Below are 22,406 nucleotides of genomic sequence, written 5' to 3'. Positions count from 1 at the left end.
GGAGTACCACAGTATCTACCCAATAAAATTGTGCCTCTTGTGACCTGCTAGGAAATTAAGGTTTCCTCCCTGGCGTTACACACACGCACAATCACAGGGATCTATTGCCCTACTGGATTGCCAGCAACTTGAGAATGGGAATTTGGAGAGCTCAGTAAATGTTGAGTTGATACAAGAAGTCCCTAATTAACTGAGGAAATGGTATTAGCCCCATTTTATAAATTAGGAAATGACAGTTTGCAGAGACTAAGTGATTATTACTTCTGAGGTTCTTGGATCCTTTAATCAATAGAAATTAATAAGAGGCCAGTAGAGGAATTCAGGCGAGGCATTGTGGGGACTTGAGCTGTAGCAAGAGGGAGCTTAGAGAGGGAGTGGGTTGATTTCTGAGGTGGAGTGAAGGTTGGGGTGGGTCCTTAAATGGAGCGGGGGTGGGGGCGGGCCCGGGGGCGGGGCTGGAGGTGTGGCTTAGGTGGTCTGCCCACCCCCCTGGTGGTGCTGTGAGCAGGGGTCACGTGCAGTTCCCTGCTTTCACTCCAGACTCCTCAGAAATGGCAGTTGGGTTTTCGGTCTTTTTGTGTGTCCTTACTCATAATTTGCCGCAAATGGGCATGCATGCAGTTATTTTTAGTCCCCTGTAGTTTCTTTGTATTTTGTTGCTCAAGGAAATGTTTGTCCAGGTGACAAAGAATCCCGGGTTTTAGGTGCCACCTGGTCTCAGGACCACTCTACTGACGATCTGAGAGCTAGCCTTCAAACACAAGCCCATGGAGGCAGGATGTATCTGCATCAGACTCACAGATCAGTTCTTCCCCTGGTCCCCTGCTGAAGCGGCCCAGGAATGAACCGAAGGAGGTGAAACATCAAGCTTGGACCTCACCATTTCTGAGATGCACGTCCTAGTCCGTGTGTTTGCTGTTTCAGACTCAGCCAAAGCAAAAAGGCTTCAGAAAATATTAACAAAATGCTCCTGATTCTATTTCCATTTCATGTCTGAGCTCATTGGGGACATCTCATCTGTAACACAATTTTATTTGTTGAATTTAATGAGTCCCCTTGGTTATGACAGCAACATGTGTGTTGATCCTTTTCAGACAAGGGTGCACTACTTTGTCCCTGGATAAGACAGTGGGAAGAGAGAACCTACACAAACATCCTCAAAGACTTAGACCGCTTGTGCTGGCTGTTTACAAAACCAAAAGCTTCTGTTCTTACTGTAGTAATATTACAAAAATGTGCTCAAAATTGTTGGTTTAGGCCAGTGTATAGAATGATATATAGAGTAATACAGAATCCTCTTAAGTGGTTTAGCAGACTAATAAGTGAAATTTATGGGCTGAAATTAAACAGAGGAATTGTTCAGTTCCTAAATGGAGCACACAGCAACATATGGTTGTGTGAAAGTGCATTTGTGATGAGAATGAAGCAATTCAGAAGAGTTGCTGATTGGACGTGGGCCACTCTGTCTTCTTGCAAAGTATCTGATAATCTATTAAGCACCTCTTACATGATGACAGTGACAGAAAAGAGCCTGTGGTTAAAAGCTGGATAAAATATCAAAGAACTATTTAACTGCTGTGAATTCTGTCAAAGCCTCAGAATTGTTCCTCTGATGCTTTATTCCTCAGTCTAGTTAATGCTGTAAGAACTCATCACAATGAGAGATCTCATCTGGACCCATCAATCTCAGTTCCAGGAAAGAACCTCTGCTCATGTGCATAAGGATAAGTACAGTAAGACGTTCACAGTGCATGCATGCTGTCGACTCTGCGCCCCTGTGGGGAGCACCTAAAGCACCAGCGCAGCTCAGGAGAAACACTCTCATGCGAGAGACACATCTGGGCTTGAATCTCAGTTCTGCCACTTATCCCCTGTGTGACCTTGAGTGGGTTAGCTAGCCTCTCTGTGTCTCAGTTTCCTCATTTGTAAAATGAAGGTGGGAATGATGCAACCTATGAGGATACATGAACCAGAATTTGTAAAGCACTTAGAACCATGCCTAGCAGATTGTGACTCATATATATATGTCCATCCCGTGGGGAAATGCCAAAATACATTGTGACATAGTCATCCAGTGGTGCAATTTCATAATAAACAGAAGCCCAAGTGAATGAATTAGGTCCGCATATATCAAATAAGGCCTTGAAGATAGAACATTGAGTGAGAAGAGCAAGTTGTAGGACAGTAATTAAAATATGCTGTTTTGGTAGATTTGAAAAGCAAAACAGTATGACATATTTTGATGGGCACACACAGAGACAATTAAAGTGCAAAAATGTGAGCCAGGGCTTCCTTGGTGCTCCAGTGATTAAGAATCTGCCTTGCAATGCAAGGGACATGAGTCCGATCCCCTGTCTGGGCAGATCCCAGGTACCTGGGAGCAACTAAGCACATATATGTCAACTAGAGAAAGCCCAAGTACAGCAACAAAGAGCCAGCACAGCCAAAAACAAGCAAATAAATAAATCTTAAAAAAAAAAAAAAAAAAGCGTGAGCCAGAGGCTATTCCCCAGATACACTATTTTGGATAACTCTGAGAAGGGAACACAGAAGCTGCAACTCTGGGACTTCCTTGGAGGCCCAGTGGTGAAGACTCCATGCTTCCACTGCAGGGGGCAAGGGTTCGATCCCTCATCAGGGAACTAAGATCCCACATGTTGTGGGGAGCTGCCAACAAATGCAAACAAGCTTCAGTTCTGCATGCAACAAAGTGAGTATCCAGTGGGACAGAGGTTTTCAAACTTGTGTGGGTGAGTGGGCTGCTTTGGAGGTGGTCCTGAGTCTGCTATACGTAAAACTGTTTAACTCAGAATGGAACTTGAGCCCATGTGCTGGTATTCAAACCCAGACAAAACCCTCCTCAGGACTTGAACCCATTAGAACCACTCAGCTGGTGTCTGCACTTACTGAGGCTCAGGTTCTTTGCATCTCATCACAGAAAGAATTCAGTGAGAGACAAAGTGATAGGTGAAAAACGGATTTTATTCACAGAGAAACACGTTCCACTAACAGAGCGTAGGCCATGGCAGGGGGCAAGTGTGGGGGCCTCAAAATGTGGTGTGGGTAGCTTCCATGGGCTGGGTCATTTCATAGGCTAATGAGTGGGCAGATTATTCCAACTATTTGGGGGAAGGGGGTGGAGATTTCCAGGGGTTGGCCCACTGCCCACATTTTGGTCTTTGAAGGTTGACCTTGGATCTGTCATGGTGCCTCTGACTATGTCATTTAGCTTATAAATGTGTTACAATGAGCCAATACTGAGGATGAAGGTCTAGACAAGTTGACTTGTCTTCCATCTTGGACCCATTTGGTTCTAAGCAGTTTATGTTCTGCCCTTGGGCTATGTCTTTCTTTCAAAGGTTGTGCCCAGCCCCCCTTGCCTCCTATTTCTTATGGATTTGCATGTCACCTAAGGTCCCCTCATCCAAGGTAAGGAGCAGTGGCTGCGCTTTGCTAGAGCAGCCCTGAAGAGATACCCCACGCCCAAGGTAAGAGAAACCCAAGTAAGATGGTAGGTGTTGCAAGAGGGGATCAGAGGGCAGACACACTGAAACCATACCCACAGAAAACTAGTCAATCTAATCACACTAGGACCACAGCCTTGTCTAACTCAATGAAACTAAGCCATGCCCTGTGGGGCCACCCAAGATGGCCGGTCATGGTGGAGAGTTCTGACAGAATGTGGTCCACTGGAGAAGGGAATGGCAAACCTCTTCAGTATTCTTGCCTCGAGAACCCCATGAACAGTATGAAAAGGCAAAATGATAGGATACTGAAAGAGGAACTCCCCAGGTCAGTAGGTGCCCAATATGCTACTGGAGATCAGTGGAGAAATAACTCCAGAAAGAATGAAGGGATGGGGCCAAAGAAAAACAATACCCAGCTGTGGATGTGACTGGTGACAGAAGCAAGGTCTGATGCTGTAAAGACCAATATTGCATAGGAACCTGGAATTGTCAGGTCCATGAATCAAGGCAAATTGGAAGTGGTCAAACAAGAGATGGCAAGAGTGAACGTTGACATTCTAGGAATCAGCGAACTAAAATGGACTGGAATGGGTGAATTTAACTCAGATGACCATTATATCTACTACTGCAGGCAGGAATCCCTCCGAAGAAATGGAGTAACCATCATGGTCAACAAAAGAGTCTGAAATGCAGTACTTGGATGCAATCTCAAAAATGACAGAATGATCTCTGTTCGTTTCCAAGGCAAACCATTCAATATCACAGTAATCCAAGTCTATGGCCCAACCAGTAACACTGAAGAAGCTGAAGTTGAACGGTTTTATGAAGACCTCCAAGACCTTTTAGAACTAACACCCAAAAAAGATGTCCTTTTCATTATAGGGGACTAGAATGCAAAAGAGAGAAGTCAAGAAACACCTGGAGTAACAGGCAAATTTGGCTTTGGAATGTGGAATGAAGCAGGGCAAAGACTAATAAAGTTTTGCCAAGAAAATGCACTGGTCATAGCAAACACCCTCTTCCAGCAACACAAGAGAAGACTCTACACATGGACATCCCAGATGGTCAACAATGAAATCAGATTGATTATATTCTCTGCAGCCAAAGATGGAGAAGCTCTATACAGTCAGCAAAAACAAGACCGGGAGCTGACTGTGGCTCAGATCATGAACTCCTTATTGCCAAATTCAGACTTAAATTGAAGAAAGTAGGGAAAACCGCTAGACCATTCAGGTATGACCTAAATCAAATCCCTTATGATTATACAGTGGAAGTGAGAAATAGATTTAAGGGACTAGATCTGATAGATAGAGTGCCTGATGAACTATGGAATGAGGTTCGTGACATTGTACAGGAGACAGGGATCAAGACCATCCCCATGGACAAGAAATGCAAAAAAGCAAAATGGCTGTCTGGGGAGGGCTTACAAATAGCTGTGAAAAGAAGAGAAGCGAAAAGCAAAGGAAAAAAGGAAAGATAGAAGAGATAAGAAAGCCTTCCTCAGTGATCAATGCAAAGAAGTAGAGTAAAAGAACAGAATGGGGAAGACTAGAGATCTCTTCAAGAAAACTAGAGATACCAAGGGAACATTTCATGCAAAGATGGGCTCGATAAAGGACAGAAATGGTATGGACCTAACAGGAGCAGAAGATATTAAGAAGAGGTGGCAAGAATACACACAAGAACTGTACAAAAAAGATCTTCACGACCCGGATAATCACGATGGGGTGATCACTCACCTAGAGCCAGACATCCTGGAATGTGAAGTCAAGTGGGCCTTAGGAAGCATCACTACGAACAAAGCTAGTGGAGGTGATGGAATTCCAGTTGAGCTCTTTCAAATCCTGAAAGATGATGCTGTGACAGTGCTGCACTCAATATGCCAGCAAATTTGGAAAACTCAGCAGTGGCCACAGGACTGGAAAAGGTCAGTTTTCATTCCAATCCGAAAGAAAGGCAATGCCAAAGAATGTTCAAACTACCGCACAGTTGCACTCATCTCACATGCTAGTAAAGTAATGCTCAAAATTCTCCAAGCCAGGCTTCAGCAATACATGAACCGTGACCTTCTTGATGTTCAAGCTGGTTTTAGAAAAGGCAGAGGAACCAGAGATCAAATTGCCAACATCCACTGGATCATGGAAAAAGCAAGAGAGCTCCAGAAAAACATCTACTTCTGCATTATTGACTATGCCAAAGCCTTTGACTGTGTGGATCACAAGAAACTGTGGAAAATTCTGAAAGGGATGGGAATACCAGAACACCTGACCTGCCTCTTGAGAAACCTATATGCAGGTCAGGAAGCAACAGTTAGAACTGGACATGGAACAACAGACTGGTTCCAAATAGGAAAAGGAGTACGTCAAGGCTGTATATTGTCACCCTGCTTATTTAACTTCTATGCAGAGTACATCATGAGAAACGCTGAACTGGAAGAAACACAAGCTAGAATCAAGATTGCTGGGATAAATATCAATCACCTCAGACATGCAGATGACACCACCCTTATGGCAGAAAGTGAAGGGGAACCCAAAAGCCTCTTGATGAAAGTGAAAGAGGAGAGTGAAAAAGTTGGCTTGAAGCTCAACATTCAGAAAACGAAGATCATGGCATCTGGTCCCATCACTTCATGGGAAATAGATGGGGAAACAGTGGAAACAGTGTCAGACTTTATTTTTCTGGGCTCCAAAATTACTGCAGATGGTGACTGCAGCTATGAAATTAAAAGACGCTTGCTCCTTGGAAGAAAAGTTATGACCAACCTAGATAGTATATTCAAAAGCAGAGATATTACTTTGCCGACTAAGGTCTGTCTAGTCAAGGCTATGGTTTTCTCAGTGGTCATGTATGGATGTAAGAGTTGGACGATGAAGAAGGCTGAGCACCGAAGAATTGATGCTTTTGAACTGTGGTGTTTTGAGAGTCCCTTGGACTGCAAGGAGATCCAACCAGTCCATTCTGAAGGAGATCAGCCCTGGGATATCTTTGGAAGGAATGATGCTAAAGCTGAAACTCCAGTACTTTGGCCACCTCATGCGAAGAGTTGACTCATTGGAAAAGAGTCTGATGCTGGGAGAGATTGGGGGCAGGAGGAGAAGGGAATGACAGAGGATGAGATGGCTGGATGGCATCACTGACTTGATGGACGTGAGTCTGAGTGAACTCCGAGAGTTGGTGATGGACAGGGAAGCCTGGCGTGCTGTGATTCATGGGGTCGCACAGAGTCAGACACGACTGAGCGACTGAACTGAGCTAAGGTCCCCACCCTCAAGACCTCTGCCTAAGTACCCTGAATCATGTTTATCTTTTCACCATTAGACCCCAGGGCTTGCCTCAGTGTCTCACTCTCAGCAGCGACTTAATCACTAGTTGAATTAAATTTTAAAACAGGACATTTGGGCTTTAAATTTTTATTTTTTTTGCTGAAGTATAGTTGATTTACAATGTTGTATTAATTTCTGCTGTACAGCAAAGAGATTCAGTTATACATATATTCGTTTTAAAATAATCTTTTCCACTGTGGCTTATCACAGGATATTGAGTATAGCTCCCTGCGCTATACAGTAGGCCCTTGTTTTTTATCCATTCTGTATATGTAAAACAAAACATTTTTGTAAAATGTTTGAGCCATTCGAATGTCAAGACATTTATAAACATGTAGTATAATGAAACAGAAAGGTAACTTACACTGAAAGAGCTGAGTTAGCTGTGTGAAGGGTTAATAACAAAGGAGGGAGTGTCGAGATGATGAAGGGTATCCTAGGTAGTACAGCGGCTTTCCAGGCATTACACAGACATGAAAGGCAGTGCTGAGAATTAAGCGCTGAGTTGATAGAGGTGCCATTGAGGCAATTCTGAACTGTAGACACTTCATCACTTCAAAGTTATATGATGGACATAAGGCGCACATTCAGATAGCTCATTCCCACCACAATCTTACATCCTTCTGGCTGGTCACTCACTCACAGCCATATTCTTCCCCCTTCTCCATCCCCTCAGAGGCCTCCAGCATACAGATCCCTCACTTCCTCCCACTCTGTTGCTAAGTCGTTTCAGTCGTGTCCAACTCTGTGTGACCCCACAGACGGCAGCCCACCAGGCTCCGCCTTCCCTGGGATTCTCCAGACGAGAACACTGGAGTGGGTTGCCGTTTCCCTGTCCAATGCATCAAAGTGAAAAGTGACAGTGACGTCTCTCAGTCTTGTCTAACTCTTAGTGACCCCATGGACTGAAGCCTACCAGGCTCCTCCATCCTCCCACTCACATAACCCTTTATTTTCCTCCTTTCTGTCCCTCATCAAGTTAGTGTCCATGATCCAACTCTAAGAGTTAGATCCTCAGAGAGGATCTTCAACCTACATCTTGCCAGCTCCCTAGATCCCCTTACCCTGTTTTGTTTGAGTCCTCCTGGTGGAACCCTAATCCTGGATAAACACATCTTAATTTTAAGATGCCCTTCACCCTCAGGTTGCTGACCTGTGGAAGAAACTCAAAAAGCACAATGTGACTCAGGAAATGCTTCTGACGCTGTGGTCAACACCATGCAGACAGTCTGGAAGCCACAGAGCAGAAAGCCTCGCACAGCACGTTTAGGAGCTTGCATCACATGGGTTAACAGATCAACCGAACACATTATTGACTGGGGGATTTTGCAGAAACTAATGCCTGTGGCCAGCGATTCGTTATGCAAGTGAACACTGATGCATCTCCAGTCAAGACGTGTTAATACATCTCTAGTCGGCAAGTTGTTAAAAGACTCAGGAAGCAGCGAGGGGAAAGGCGGGGGGGGGGGGTCAGCATGCTCAGAATGGGGTGCAGGCAGGGCAGGACTCTGGGTCCTGCAGGTTTGGCTGTCTTGTTTCTCCCCCTACCACACCAGCCTCCTCACTGATGATGAGGATCAGAGGAGGGGTTAGACAGGAGGGCTTGGCAGATGAAAGGGGCCTGGAGCCAGTATCTCCCTGTCGGAGAGCCTCAGGGCAGCACCCCAGCCAGAGGGGCTCACCAACAGCCTGATCATCCTCCATGCCTTTCACCTGCATCTGGGCTGAGCCGCATGCGCGGGGCGATGTAGATGACACCAGGTATGGCCAGGGCAGGAACGGCGTCGCCATCAACCTGGAGGTGGCAGGACTCATGTCTTATGAATATGTAAGGTCTGCTTTGGTGTTCCCAGCACTCTGTGTAGACTGACACTCTCCTTTGCGCCATCCTATTGATTTATGCTTAGCACACACGTGCTTGTTTCTCCTATCTTTGACATGTCTTACAGATTGATTACTTAAAATGTGATGTAATTTCCGCCTCTGCATCACAAGTTCATTGCTTGTTATCCACCCCAGTTGCTTTTCTTGTTTTCTATACAGCAGAAGTGAATTTCCTTATGTAATACTTTTTTTTTTTTTTTTTAGAATTCTCACTTCTCTTTAATCACTGAGTTTTCAGCTTTTACAAATAATCTTAGAACAATTCAGGGAACTAAGGTTCAGGGTGGGGGACAGTTCTTACTGGTACATGAACTATGACATGCTCAATTTTCTGTAAATAATTCAGTTGGCTGAATTAACAAACATTGTCACAGACACACAGATTTTTTTTTTTAAAGCCATAGATCACTGCATATATATTTACAAAAAGCCAGAACAAACATGCACTTCTCCTTACTAGGAGAACTGAAATAGATGTTTGAAATGTTAAGGCAGTGATGATTCTAAAACATAATGAAATACTAAGTTAAGGCTTTATGTTTGTTTTGAAACCCACATTCATAGGCAACTGTGACCCAAGCAAACTTTTATCTACCAGGTTGAGTTCATCTGCCCAGGACATGTTATTTATCCATTACCACCAATTCTTCTATGGGATAGGAATTAGTAGCAACACGAATGATTTTCTCTAATGAATTATTAGTTCCTTCCTTAGGTTGTATTTTGAGGGTTTAGTCTTCAGCAGCATAAAGCGTGTGCCACATAAGGAACAGAGCATTATTTTGGGTAAACTTAGGAAAATGTACAGACTGCATTGATTTTTACTTGCCTGAAAGCTGGCCAACAATCAAGAACTCAGGATCTTCTAAATACAAAAAACCCTACAAGTGTACCTGACTGCTCAGCCATCTCAAAACATACTGTGTTCTTGAAGTGCTGGATCTTCACTTCATTTTCTTTGAAGACCGTTCAGTATTACCCTCTCTAAACAAACAAAGCAACATAATGCAGAATGCCGTATTTTATTTTATTTTATTTTATTTTATTTTTTTAAAGACATTTTTATTTTGTTTAGTTGTTTACTTTTTGGTGCCTGGACAGGGACATGAACCCTGGGTCCTCAGATTAAAAGTCTGATGCTCTACCAGCTGAGCTACCCAGGCAGAATGCCGTATTTTAGACGGATCTTTTCTAGAATTGCCATCCTCAAGGCACAAACACTATTCTTGCTAGACCAATGTGTTTCCTCATTCAAGGAAGAAAATGAGGTGGATGAAAAGAAGATTCACTTTACTATAGTTGTTGATTGCACTCTTGCCCTAGCAAGCTTATGAAAAGTATTGAAATGTAACAGGGGATATCCTTTTCTCCTTACATTACTATTTTTATTGTTTTTTAACATTTAGAGCGACAAAACTCGGACTCAGGGGGTGGGGTGCACCTTGAGGAACAGCTCTGGAGCACCACCCTGGCCTTCGGTAGGGTGCAGGAGGGATGGCTTGTAGGACACACTCCAGGATGAGCTAACGCGTGATTCTACAGCCCAGCATTTCCATAGTCAGGATGACTTACTGTCACTTAGACTGAAAGGATCACTATTTACACTAAGTGCTTGCCGCTACTACTTTAAGCAATAATTGTACAGCAACATGTCGTGTGAGCAAAGTACTATACACTTATGTTCCTACCAGTAACAGTTCACATACAGGGATGGCATTGGCTATATGCAAATTGTCTCAGAAGCTAAAGACAACAGTAGTTTTCCTTTGTGTCTTCAAATTAGGGAAGACTAAGATGTCAAAGCAAGCGAAGCTGTTGTTGTTTAAATCTGACGGTGCAGCATCAGACTTCTTTACATGTTATCAGGGAACAGGACTCTCTTAACAAGCACTGGCAAGAGTATTTTAGGTGCAATTTAAGTCAGTCATGCTTTGACGAAAATGTTTTGAAGATCTGAAGTTTGTACCCTAAGTCCTGGTGAGCTTGGCTTCAGCTAAATGGCAAGATGGGTTTTAAAGGTGTAAAATACATTTTTTTTAAAAAAAGGGAAGACTACACTGAAAGGGCAAATGTTGGTAACACAAAAACAATCATGTTCAGATCAACATCTTACGCTTTATAATACACTCACAAATTTTTACACAAACTTCATGTTTACAAGTACAAAAAGGCAAAGAACCTCAAAGAATCGAAGTAACTGTATCGTCAACTACATTCAGTAGAGTTAATACTGTTGTCCCTGTTCTTCACCTTCTAAATCCAGAAGGGAACTGTGAATCCATCCCCGATGTGGACTCCACTTTCAGAAGTTGGAGACTGGGTGTAGTTCTGCACACGTTTGGGTTTCAACAGAGCTGAACTGAGACTCCATCGTGTTCCAGGCCAGATCGGCCAGAAGAAAGTCATCCATTGCTGTCTGAGTTTCATTGCTGGTGAAGAATAAACTCCCCAGAGTTTCGAAGCCAGAGTTCATGGTCTGTGTTTCGGCACTGTTCAACTGAACTTTGCTTTCTAGGGCAGGCAGGTTTTTAGCAGTGGAGATTCCATCAGTCTGGGTCTCTGTGTCAGATGAATCAGTACTCATAGAAAAGCTGGAGTGTTTCAGGATACTTCCCAGGGGCAGACGAGGGCTACTGTCTAAAAAGAAGTTCAGGTCTGTCTGTGTCTGCGTGTCAAACATCTCAAGGCCTAAGAAGCTAGAATTTCCCCTACAACTGTAGGCCTGGGCAGAAGGGTCTGCAAGGAAGAAGTCAGTTTGGGTTTCTACGTCCAGCGACTCCAAGACTGGCTCAGTGGTCATGGTGCTAAGCTCACTCTCCTCGGTTTGTGTCTGTATATTTGAGGCTGAAAAGAACTCTTCAATATCAAAATCAATTGCAGGATTCTGGGTTGGGCCAGATGGGAGCTGGGTGTCAGGTCCAGCATTTGTGTCAGACAAAAGACTACGATTGTCCAGCGTCTGACCAGGTAGGTTACTTGACAAGATGTTTTCTAGATCACTTAGTAAATCCATGGTTTGGGTCTGATTATCCGTTGTGTTCTGTGACGAAAGCATACTGTTTGGTGCACTGAAGTTTATAATTGGTGTGGATTTCTCAATATCTTGAGTTAAAGTTTTAGCGTGGTTCTGAGGTAACAAGTCATGAGTTACAGTCTCTGCTACTAAGCTGCTGCTTCTAATATTGTCTGTAGACACACCATATGATGAATGGACACTTTCAAAAATATTTCCACACATTACAGCTTGGTCCATCTGTACTCGGTCATCTGCTGGACTTTGCATTCCGCTGGTCTGAGTTTCTCTGGAGATCCCACCTGGCTGGAAACTGGCATCTGTAAATGCATCAGTCTGAGCAGCGATGGATGAGGTTACCTTAGAACTGGGCAAAAAAGTCTGAGTTTGAACACTAATGGGAAGGGAAACCTGGGAACCAAATGTCAAATCAGTTTGCGAACAGGATGACACAGAGGAGTCAGGGCTGGCCCACTGTGCAGACGGCATGAACTGTGGTGTGGTGCAGGACAGGTCTGTCTGCACATTGATGGAAGAAATGCTGTTCTTCTGACATGTGTTCCCCAGTTCTTGTAACGGGCTAAATGGACTTTTACCCAAGTTCACTTGAATACCTGTGCTAATCGGCTCAACAGCAACAGGATTTACAACTTTTGAAAGAGGGAGGCTCTCCTTGAGAGAGCAGGTCTCCGAGTCCAGGCCGAGGATCAGGGTTCCAATGGACAAGGGCAGTAAGTGCACGGCACCGGGGGGCAGAGCCCTGATGGTCCACACCCAACACCACAGGCTGGGCCGAGGAGTCGGCTGTAGGCACAAAGACAGGCACGGGAGAAAACTGCATGACAGAGAGTTTAACCAAAGCCACTTTGGGCTTTGGTAACAGCAACTTCTGAGAGTACCTGGGAGCTGCTGGAAGAGTCTATTGTTTGGCATTAGAGCTGCAAGAGTCTTCAAAGGAAGCCAGCAGCTTTATTTCTGAAGTCTCTAGCTCTGGAGCGTCTGGTCGGGGAACTGGCTGCTTGCTCAGTGATTCAACGGTCTTCCTGGACAGCTTCCAGCTGCGCAGGCAGCTTTCCATTTTCCTTTTCTTACTAGGTGGGTCCCTGTGCTCTGCAGGGATCTCATGGCCAGTTCGGTAGACGTGGGACTGCAACGCGGTCCGGCTGGCGTAGGGACAGCCACACGTGCACGGGAAGGTCTTGCCGCAATCCCCTGCGTGTCTTTTCAAGTCCCACTCGGTGCCATACGAATTGCTGCACTTACTACATTTATGCTTCTTTTCAGCATGCACTTTCATAAAGTGCTGTTTTACGAGAGAAAATTGAGAAAATGGTCTGTCGGGGCCTCTAGGGCATCCTTCAGTTGGACAACAGTAGAATTTCGGTACAGTTTTCAAATCTTTTCTTACTGTTGGATTTACTCTGCCATCCTGCAGGCGGTGGCTCTTGACCAGGTGCATGTTGAGCGCGGGGCTGTTGGGCAGGATCTTGCCGCAGCCGCGCACCGTGCACAGGATGTTGGTCCGCACGGCCCGGGACCGCTCGCTCACCGGCGGCTGGATGAGCTCCCGGGCCGGCGGCGCCGAACCCGCGGGCTGCTGCCTCGCCGGCGGCGGTCGCGGCCGGCTGCCTCTCAGCCGCCCGGGGGGCACCCACGGGCCGAGGCGGCGGCGGCTCCCCTCGCGGCCGCCGGGACGGCCGGGGGCGCCCGAGGCGAGAGCCGCGGGTCCCGCCGCCGCCACCTCAGAAGCCGCCATGGCTCTCGCGCCGCGGCCGGACCTGTAACACTTTTTAAGTTTAATGGTTTTTTACAGTCTTCTGAACAATTAGCATGTATTTATTTTGGCTGTGTTGGGTCTTCACTGCTGCGCGTGGGCCTTCTCTGGTTGCGGCAAGCAGGGGCTCCTCTCCAGGGGTGGTGCGTGGCTGCTCGTCGCGCTGACTTCTCTGTTGCAGTGTATGGACTTCGTTGCCCCTCAGCACATGGGACCTTCCTGGACCAGGGACCGAACCGGTGTCCCTTGCATTGTCAGGTGGATTCTTAACCATTGGACCACCAGGGCGGTTCTGTAATACTTTAAGCATCTCTACTTCTGGGGTAGAGCATCTCCTCCCACTGCCAGCCTTCCGCATGCCCTTTGCACGACCACACCCCCTTCCTGGAGGCTCACAGGCAACGCGTCCTTCCTCTGTGGTGACCCTGATTGTCCTTTCCTCCATGAAGGCAGGGGTCATGTATGTCTTAAACTTTGCTGGATCCAGGCACATAGTATTTGTTAAATGACCGAAAAGGAGTTAAACCTCGCCAGGCATATACACAGGCAGAATCACAACTGAGTTCCTGTTCTCTTTCCTACTTGAATTTCTGTCTTATCGCTTTTGCATTTCTGGTGTGCATGAGCTTCCTTGCAAACTCCACAGAACTTTCCACCTTTTCCTCTGACGACCTAGAACTTGGACTGAACTCTCATGCTAATTCCAAGAATCACACCTCCTCCGCAAGGTCTTCCTTAACTTTTCCAAGGTTGCTGGATTCCGACAGCACCTGGGTTTCCTTTTACCTCTGGCGCTAATCACAGTATTTTGTGACTGCTTTTTGTTTGCTTGGATTTATTATTTATTTGGCTGCACCAGGTCTTAGTTGATGCATGTGAGGTCTTTTCATTGTGGCATGCAGACTCTTAGTTGCTGCATGTGGGATCTAGTTCCCTGACCAGGGATCGAACCTGGGCCCCCTGCATTGGGAGCATGGAGTCTTAGCCACTGGACCACCAGGGAAGTCCCTGTGATTGTTTATTAGTCCATCTCTCCATTAGTCTTTGCCTTGCTAGTCTTTCAGCTCAGTGCCTTTTATGAAGCAGATGGCTGGGTCAGTGTTTGTGGAGGAAGGAGCAGAGGCAGGCCTAGGCATCAAGCCTTCCTTCTCTTGGGCTTCACTATGATCCTATTTCCCTTCAGTGGTCCAACCTCTCCTGAGCAGAAGGCACCCCAGCCTGGCCTTGTCCCTCCAAACCAGTGGCAGCTCAAGAGAAGCCCAAGTGGAAGAAGGGAACAGTGGCCCTCCCCCTCCTCCCGCCCAACACTCCTTCCCCCGGAGCATCCTGGCATGCGTCCTCCAGAAGCACCCATCTTCCCTTGAATGGTATCAGAGCTCCTCCTGGAGTGTAAAGTGAGCGGTCGGGGGAGTCCTTTCTGTCCTCTTTGATACCAGGTCAAAGAGAAGAGAATCCAGGAGCGTCCATTAATTCAGGGAGCAGATAGTCACCATCGACCTCTTTGTAATGCCATTTGATAAATGGTTGTTATAGCGGAGAAGTGATTTTCATCATTGTTATTTGTCTATTTTTAGACCAAGGAGTTCCTCTGACATTGCAGGGGCCTCTGCCCTGTGTGAATCTCACTGTCCCACTGTTTATAGCTTTGTAAATGAGGAGTGGCCGGCGCCTTCAGACCACGCCCTCTTTGGACCACTCCCCCACCCCATCCCTTCACTCGTAGGGAACAAGGGCATTGTATTAGCCTGACCTTGACTGACCCAGGAGGTATAGGGGCTGCTTTTGCTTCTCTGCGTTCCTTGTTTTTCCCAGTTCTCTGCATCCATGCCCTTTGCGTGTGGCTTCACAGCTCCCCCTGCTGGAGGTGGCGTGTATTTCAACACACACTGGGCGTGGCCTGTGGGAGGCAGTGACCCAACACGTCTGCACTTCAACCTGAAGAAACCTCACCTGTGCTTCTGACTGTGCCATAAAAAAGGACTGGTGGTGGCTGTCCCTTCAGCATGAACCCCAGAACCAGGCAAGCAAGGTAGAGCCACCCCATCCAATTCACAGTCTACAGCTGTCACCCCTCCTGACTTGCAGATACATGAACAAGAGTGAACACTGAGCTATGGTGTGGTTTCTTCGGCAGCAGTCGCTGACTGACACAGCTCGCTACCCTCTGTGTTTCTCCAGCCTCCTAGAAGAAAGGAAACCAACATTTCTAGACACCTGAAGTGTTTTCACATACAGTATTCTGTTTATTTTTTCAGACGTCCTATGAGGTAGGCATTCTTTGTCGCGTCCTACAGACAAGGCAACTGAGGCTCAGAGAATGAAGTAGCTCATCTGAAGTCATGCTTTTAGAAAGTGACAGATTTAGGATTCCAAACCAGGTCTTCTGACCTCACGAGAAACCCCACTTGGACTGCCAAATCCTCTATAGAGATCAGATGAGGTCGCCAAAGCATCTGATTGCCGTCTCCATGGAAGGTAATTATAGGCTTTGTACCCCAACACTAGGCATCAGGGGAAAGAGATCTTCACCTCATTGTGTATAAATCAGAAGGGAAAACTGTTTAACAGAGTGTAAGATGGGATCAGGCACTACTGTCACAGACGAAATTCACCCTAATAGTTATGCCAATGCGGATAATGAACCCCCATGCATAATTAGCTATTTGGAATTGCCCTTTTATCTTTTGAGATCAAAATATCATCCTGTCCTCTGACTCAGAATGCCTCTGATACGCTTGCTGAATTAGTGTAATGTCTGTCATTTTGGAAACCCAGTACCATCCTCCCTCCTAGCGTTTGAAATTCATTTCTTGCAAAATTATCACGCTGCAATTCGCCATAGGCTTCTCTGCACAGATTTTGGTCAAGAAGCTTTGAAGTAATTTTAATGGTATGCCTTAGGCGGGTGGAAAAACAATGTTGATTTTTAACCTAAACAGAACACAAAGGTATGGGAGGAAAACTTTTTTTCTTTGATCTCCTAAAAGCAACATTTCTCACATATCTCCCAGTAGCAAACGAACAAGGAGGAACAAGATGAAAAAAATCAGGGCAGAGAAGGGTACAAATGAATGTCTTCTTTTGTGCATAAAACCCAAGTCACTCAAAGGGTATTAAATTATTTTGTAATTTGAGAAACATGGACAATAGCCCCCCTTATCCACAGGGGATTATGTTCCAAGACCCCCAGTTTCGGCACCCTGAAGCCACAGCTAGTACCAAACCCTATATACAGTTTATTTTTTCCTATACACTTTATTTTTTCCTATACATACATACTTATGATAAAGTTTGATTTGTAAATTAGGCACAGTAAGATATTAACAATATAAAATAGAATGATTATAACAATACACTGTCATAAAAGTTATAGAAATGTGGTCTCTCAAAATATCTTTTTTAAAAAATATTTTTATTTTTTTAACTGTGCTGGGTCTTAGTTACAGCGCTCAAGATCTTCAATCTTCATTGTGGCATTTGAACTCTTAGGCGCATTGTGAGGGACGTAGTTCCCTGACCAGGGATCAAACCCAGACCCCCTGCATTGGGAGCACGAAGTCTTAATCATTGGATCACTGGGGAACTCCCCTCTAAGTATCTTACTGTAGTATTCTCACCATTCTTCTGCTTGTGATGATGTGAGATGGTAAGACACCTGCGTGATGAGATGAAGTGAGACAGTAGAATTTCCTAGAATAAGGGCATTTGGGGGAGTCTTGGAGAGACAGCAGACACTTCTTATTCATTGTCAAAGTCATTAGTGACGCTGGCTTTGCCAGTTCCAGACTGGCCAAAGGATACATCTCAACATCCATGGCCTCTAATGTTAACAGGGCGTTGGTATGGCGTAGACCCCTCCAGTACTGAGACCACCGTGCATGCAGTTCAACCTGGCTGATATTGTGGATGGCATTCAGCATTTCCATGAAGCTGAAGAGGAAGTGGAGGACGTGACAGAGCAATACAATTCATGAAGTTTAAAAAGGGCCAAGGACTCACCACCAGGTGTTTGAATTCTGGCCCTAATCCAGATGCTGCAATTTTTTGTCCCCATATTCCCTTATAGGAAATTTCTTACTAAATAATCGGGATTGAGTTGTAAAGTTGAAAAAAAAACAAGTCATGTCCAGCCCTTTTGGGGGTTTTATTGTTTGTTTGCTTTGTTTTAAAGCAACTATTAGAATTTCATTTTCTTAATCTTTGTGATATATTTTCTAAGCGTTAAAGTTGTAATAGCCTCATTTTGGTCTAGCTGCCTTCATGTTTGGAGGAGAGCAGGGAACATACTTATAAACTTTGCCCATATGTTTTCTATTCTTATTAATTAATGTATTTCTTTTTTTTTTTTTGTATGCCATGTTGTCCTTTATTTTTTATTTTTTTTTAATTTTAAAATCTTTAATTCTTACATGCGTTCCCAAACATGAACCCCCCTCCCACCTCCCATGTGTTTCTTTTATTATTTTTGGCTGCACCGGGTCTTCATTACTGTGTGAGAGCTTTCTCAGCAGTGGCGAGCAGGGGCTCCTCTCCGGCTGCAGTGCGTGGACGTCATCGCCGCGGCGGCTCCTGGTGCAGAGCACAGGCTGTAAGTGCCTCCCGTGGGCGCGGCGCCCCAGCCCAGGCGCTCCACACCACCTGGAATCTTTCCAGACCAGGGACGGAACCCACGCCCTCTGCACTGGCTGGCAGACTCTTATCCACTGTACCGCCTGGAAAGTCCACCCACATGTTTTCTTCTTTCGTGTTCAAAACAATTTAATGCTCCAAGTATGCCCTGTGAGTCTCATTTCACACATTAGAAATCTGAGACCTGAAGAGGTTATGTATTTTCCTTGCTCAAGGTCACATAACTCACAAAATACGAATCTGGGTTTTGAACTCAGCTTTGATAGGCCTGCAAAGAATATTCTAATTCTGTCTTTTAGAGTTTTTTTTTCTGAATTTTAAGTCTTAAATTCTGCCAAGATGACTTAAATAATGTGTGCTCTTTCACTTTATCATTTTCAACTTCTAAAATGTTTAATCTTTGGCCAACTCTTGTCTTATCTTTGATAAAGATAATTTTGGTATCATTTGTAATCATTTTGAAATATTTGTAATCTCTCAATAGCCAGGTCCCCCAAGATCTATCAAAAAATTTATATGTACAAATAAGAAATGTATTCATATAGCAATGCATGTACTGAATGGAATTAGTGGCATTGATAGAAATTACTCTGTATTAGGAGAAAGAGAGAAGTTCATATTTTAAAGGTCAAATGACTCACTAAGAAAACACAACTAACATATTTTATAATTGCTCAAATGTTATTTCCTCTTTGAGAGCTGTTAGAAATGTTTCTTTTCACAAAAAGGTACAAAATAAATTTTCCGGAAGTAAAACCCAGTTTGAAATCTGTTTGGAGCATATGCCTGGGGCTAATGCGAAGAGTTGACTCATTGGAAAAGACTGATGCTGGGAGTGATTGGGGGCAGGAGGAGAACCGGACGACAGAAAATGAGATGGCTGGATGGCATCATGGGCGTGAGTTTGAGTGAACTCCGAGAGCTGGTGATGGACAGGGAGGCCTGGCGTGCTGCAATTCATGGGGTCGCAGGGAGTCGGACATGACTGAGCAACTCAACTGAACTCAACTGAACTGAAAGTAACCTTTACCAATACTTAGTTGCGTTTTCCAAAAAAAAAAAAAATTTAAGCGACAAGCTCTTTACTGCCACCTACCGGTAGAAAATGCAATCGACTGCCAAGTGCACAGAGGACTGCCTTGAACAGAGAACCCGAGCTTTGGATGGAGCTCTGTCCCTGGTAGTTCAGCTGAAGAATCCGCCTGCAATACAGGAGGCCCCAGTTTGATTCCTGGGTCGGTAAGATCCGCTGCAGAAGAGGTAAGCTGCTGCTGCTGCTGCTGCTAAGTCACTTCAGTCGTGTCCGACTCTGTGTGACCCCATAGACGGTAGCCCACCAGGCTCCCCCATCCCTGGGATTCTCCAGGCAAAGAGATAAGCTACCCACTCAGTATTCTTGGGCTTCCCTGGTGGTTCAGACGGTAAAGAATCCGCCAGCAATGCTGGAGACCTGGGTTCAGTCCCTGGGTTGGGAAGATCCCCTGGAGGAGGACATGGCAACCCACTCCAGTATTCTTGCCTGGAGAATCCCCATGGACAGAGGAGCCTGGCAGGCTGCAGTCCATGGGTTCACAAAGAGTCGGACACGACCGAGTGACTAAGCACAGCACAGCACATATCTGTGTTTATTACAAGTCCCAGGTGTCCTGGCATCTGTCCAATTAACACTTGTCTGGTGTCCTTTTTCTTGCAAAACTCTGAATTGGATGATAAATTATATGGTTATTACTGGATCTTTCCATACATCATGTAAAATACTTGAGTTAGTCTGATCTCTCCCAACTAAGTGCCCACACACATCTTTAATCTGAGCCTTCCTCCTAGCTCCCATTCTCTTTCCTGCCTTCACAATCAAGCTTCTTGGAAAAGTAATCTGTACACCATTTCTACTTTATTACATCCTATTCTTCCCTCAACTCACAGGACACTCCCTTCTGCCCTAAGTAGCTCAAAATTCTGCCACTTACAAGATCAGATCAGTAGGCACCTTTCTGCCTTTGCCTTAGTTCCAGCTGCTTAAACAAAGTACCATAGACAGGGTGGTTTATAAGCAGCAGAAGTTTATTTCTCACAGTTATGAAGACTGGAATCTGAAATCAAGGTGCCAGCATGACTAGATTTTGATGAGAACCCTCTGCCAGGTTGCAGACTGCAAATTTCTTGTTCTGGAAATTGGTAGAAGGGAATGACCTAGCTCTCTAGTTTCTTCAGATAAGGGCACTAATCTTATCATGAGGGCTCCACCCTCATGACCTGACTACCTTCCCAAGACCCCACCTCCAAATACCATCACTGTTGGGAGTGAGATTTCAGTATATGAATGTGGGGGACACATTCAACCTTTCTTTTTAACATTTATTTATTTATCTGGCTGTGTTGGGTCCTAGTTGCAGCACGCAGGATCTTCTATCTTCCTTGCCACATACAGGACCTTTCCGTTACAGCACGTGGGACCCAGTTTCCTGACCAGGGATTGAACCCAGGGCCCCTGCACTGGGAGCTCCGTCTTAGCCACTGGGCCCTAGGGAAGTCCCCAGTCTGCAAGTCTTTGCCTTGCTTCGTATATCGACAGCACTGTTCTCAGTTGCTTGCCTTTGCTCCCCACCACACTCCCATCTCCTGTGACACTTTCTCCTGCTCTCCTCCTGCATTCTGGCTTCCTTTCAGTGTCCTTTGTAATTTCCTCTTCCTCTGCTTGTAGCTAAAACCTTGTGTCTCTGTTAGACCATCCCTGGGCAATCACACATCATGGATTCCTCTGCAGTCAAGTTGCTAAGGACTTCTTAACTCATCCACTCAGCCATTCATTCAGAAATATTTATGGAAGGTCTACAAAGCGCGTGTCTTGGGATATAGCAGCAAACAAAATGGAGGGAAGTTACCGCTCTGTGTGGGGGGAAAAAAATAGACTGGACAGTATATTAGAGGGCGGTAAGTGATGTAGAATAGAATAATAGAGATTAGGAGTTGGGGGAGGTTGTATTAATTTTCAGTGGAAGGAATGGGGAAGGCTTCCTTGAGAAGGTAGCAATTTAGCTGACTTGAAGGAAGAGAAAGAGTGAGTTATGAAGGGACTTGGAGAAAGAGTGAAGGATCTTTGCAAACAGTGCAAAGATCCTGAGGCAGGAATGTCGGTGCCATCCTCAAGGGTTGGCAAAGGAACAAGTATGGCTCTGGAACACAGGCAAGAGGGGGAGGGTAGTAGGGATGAGGTTAGAGGACCCTAGAGGCCATTGTGAGGACTTTAGCTCGCTGCGAATGAACTGATGAGCCATTGTAGGGTTTTAGGTTGAGAAGTGGGACAGTCTTATTTGCGTATTTTTGTCTTTAAGTTACTTATTTATTTGGCTGTGCTGGGTCTTAGCTGCGGCATGCAGGAAAGTTAGTTGCGGCATGTGGGATCTAGTTCCCTGATCAGAGATTGAACCTGGGCCCCCTGTATTGGGAACCCAGAGTCTTAGCCACTGGAGCACCAGGGAAGTCCCCTATTTATGTTTTAATAGACTCTCTGTCTTCGATCAGGTTTCCTGGGAAACAGACCCAAACTCAGAGTGTTTACAGGAGGTTTATTGGTTATTGGAGACACCTATATTGGAGTGCCTGTCTGCTCACTCATGTCTGACCTTTGCAATCCTATGGACAGTAGCCCACCAGTCTCCTCTGTCCATGGAATTTTCCAGGTAGGAGTACTGGAGTGGGTTGCCATGCCCTCCTCCAGGGGATCTTCCTGATCCAGGGATTGAACTCGCATCTGCATTGCAGACAGATTCTTAACTGCTGAGCCATCAGGGAAGCCCTGTGTGTGTGTCAGGGAAGCCGAATTGGGCAGAGGAAGAAGCTGAATTGGGATGCAGTTGCAACAGAGGCCATGGGATGGCTTTTCAGAATGACCCTAGATCTCTTGACCATATTTCACTAGTCCCTGTATGCAGGTGGCCTCCAGGGAGACAGCTGTACCCTTGGGCAAGGCAGCACCCTTCAGCTCAGAGCTATTTCCAAAAGGAGATTCAGCTGAGAGTCATTAGCAGTCCTCTCTCCATCCAGAAAGGGAGATCTTGATGGTATATCACTGCATCCTCTTAGCTCCACCTGGTCTATTTAGTTCCCGTCTAGAAACATTCCTTCACCTCCTGGTTGGCCCTTGCTGCTGCAGCCTGCCTCAAAGTGCAAATGATACTCACCATCTTCCCCCTCTGATACTCCTGGTAGGTACCCCCCACCCCCCACCAGTCCATTCTCAACACAGCAATGTGGATGATTCTGCTAAAACACAAGTCAGATCATGTTACTCCTCTTCTCAAAACCATCGAGTAACT

At 45.4% G+C, this 22,406-nt stretch overlaps 2 non-coding genes and 1 pseudogene across 2 annotated transcripts; all 3 read right to left on the bottom strand.

The window, feature by feature from the left end:
• Positions 1-9,764: 9,764 nt before the first annotated feature.
• On the bottom strand, positions 9,765-9,837 carry TRNAK-UUU (transfer RNA lysine (anticodon UUU)). The gene has a single exon. It is a non-coding gene; the product is annotated as a tRNA-Lys (tRNA).
• Positions 9,838-10,769: 932 nt separating this feature from the next.
• On the bottom strand, positions 10,770-13,443 carry LOC138430196 (ATM interactor pseudogene; annotated as a pseudogene).
• Positions 13,444-14,391: 948 nt separating this feature from the next.
• On the bottom strand, positions 14,392-14,464 carry TRNAW-CCA (transfer RNA tryptophan (anticodon CCA)). The gene has a single exon. It is a non-coding gene; the product is annotated as a tRNA-Trp (tRNA).
• Between the last annotated feature and the right edge of the window lie 7,942 nt (positions 14,465-22,406).

This window comes from Ovis canadensis, chromosome 25 (assembly GCF_042477335.2).
Source record: "Ovis canadensis isolate MfBH-ARS-UI-01 breed Bighorn chromosome 25, ARS-UI_OviCan_v2, whole genome shotgun sequence".
Classification (NCBI taxonomy): Eukaryota; Metazoa; Chordata; class Mammalia; order Artiodactyla; family Bovidae; genus Ovis; species Ovis canadensis.
The sequence above is the reverse complement of the archived record's forward strand: the minus strand, read 5'-3'. Positions and strand labels throughout refer to the sequence as shown.